Genomic DNA, 2,536 nt, shown 5'->3' on the forward strand with positions numbered 1-2,536 from the left:
AAAAATATATTGATAATCATAATAGTATATACAATCATATAATGATGCTGATGATAGTAATAATAATCATATGATGATAATCACAGTATGATAATCAGATAATGATCATAATAACCATTATAAATTAATACCTATATAATGATGATTATATGTTAATAATCATATGATAATCATTAGGACAATCATAACAAAAACAATACAGTGATTATAGGATAATGATATATATGATAGTGATGATGATGAAGATGATAATAATGATAATCTAAGGATAATGGTATATGTAATAATTTCTATAATAATGTTTAACAATTGAATGGAAATTGTAATTGTAATTATGATATTGATGATCATGATGTTGAAAGTGATGATAACAATAATAATGATGATTACAGTGATAATGAGGAGTAGGATGATAATAAAGAATAATGTATCACATTAATATTCATGATGATGAAACGCAATGAAAATAGTAATATTGATGATAATCAGGATAATGTTAAGGATAATGATAATAAAAACTATCTTTATGATTGAAATATTGATAATGATAATGGTATTGATAATTACAATGATTTTAGTAATAATGATTATTATAATGATGATAATAATGATAATGATACTATGATAATGATGATGATGATTATGATAACAGTGATGATAAGGATGACAATTATGATAATAATGATGATGAAACTGATAATAACGATAATGATAATATGTCAATAATGATTATAATAATGATGATGATAATCATGATAATAATGATGAAAGTGAAGGCATTACGAATCATGGATTGTTTCTCTCTTCCTCTCTTTCTAATGATAATGATGATAAAATAACTATAACTAAGATAAAAAAATTAATAAAAACATAAAAACATTTCTTGGAATTGCTGATTAGTCGCCGATCCCGTGGGACATTTATTATAAGAGAAGTATATGGTTCCCAGAAGATAGAAATATGTGTAAAGTATTGTGTGTGTATATGTACGTTGCTTTCAAGGCGTGAATTTTCTCACGTTTTATCAAAGTATCGGAAACGAATTTTTGTTTTCTCTGTGTGGGAAGCGATGTGAACCCACGCGCTCGCACACAAACACACGCACGAATACACATCCACATACACTTACATACATATCCACACACACACACACACACACGCATATATATATATATATATAGATATAATATATATATATATATATCATATATAATATATAATATATATATATATATATCTAATAAATGTATAGATAATATCTATTTATATATATATATATAGATAATATATAGTGATATATACACAGCACATATAGTTTTTACACACAGTGTGTGTATACATACACAGCACACACACACACACACACACACACACACACATACTATATATATGAGTTATATGATTTATATATATATATATAGATATATATATATATATATATATATATATATATATATATACATTGCAATGGGTTACTCAGCTTGGTTTATTCAGAGCAACATACCAACGAATGGACGGAACAGGGAAACTAGCTATCAGCTGTACGGGCTTTATTGATGATGAGCCGCGATAGAGCACGGCCAGAGAAATTGATTCAGTTGATGTCTTGATGGAAGCAGTGGAAACGGGCGAGGGGCTTAGACTGCGGCCGGTCCTACTCCATCGAGGAGTAAAGCCGATAATCCCGCTGAGGTCACTAGGCCTCCGCCCATGAAGGGTAGACTTAAGGAAGGGGGAGTGACCTGGGCCGCAGTCGAGGCTGAACTGTAGTCTATATAATATATATATATATATATATATATATACATAATATATAGATTATAATATCTATATATATATATATATATAATTTTTATATATATATATATAGATTTATATATAGATAGTTATATAGATATATATATATATATATATATATAGTATAACATAATGCATGTGTACACAATATCGAATTGAATCTATATTTAATATATAGTGTGTGTGATTGGGTTATGAATTTGTGTGGGTGTGTGATGGGATGGTGTGTGTGTGTGTGTGTTGTGTGGTTGTGTGTGTGTGGTGTGGGTATTGAGTGTGTGTGTGTGTTGTGAGGTGTGGGTTATGGTGTATGTGTGATTGTTTGCGTCTGTGTGTGTGTGGGCGCGTGTGTTGGTGTGGGGGGTGTGGGTGTGTGGGTTTTGTGTATTGATATATAATAAGTTAATATATATATATATATATATATATTATATATATATATATATTAATAATTATTATCATTTTAGGGAGTAATTATGAACCCGTATGTAAAGTACACAGAGATGCATAATTAAAACTAATCGTACCTTATACTTGATGAATTCCATATATACATACACACATATATACACATATATAAATACATATGATTATGTGTATATATATATATATATATATATATATATATATATATATATATATATATATATATATATATATATATACATATATATATATATATATATATATATATATATATATATATACATACCTAATGTGAATAATGTATTTATATAAA

Source organism: Penaeus japonicus, unplaced genomic scaffold (assembly GCF_977035675.1).
Source record: "Penaeus japonicus unplaced genomic scaffold, GWHDUDI00000001_assembly GWHDUDI00000036, whole genome shotgun sequence".
In the NCBI taxonomy this organism is placed as follows: domain Eukaryota; kingdom Metazoa; phylum Arthropoda; class Malacostraca; order Decapoda; family Penaeidae; genus Penaeus; species Penaeus japonicus.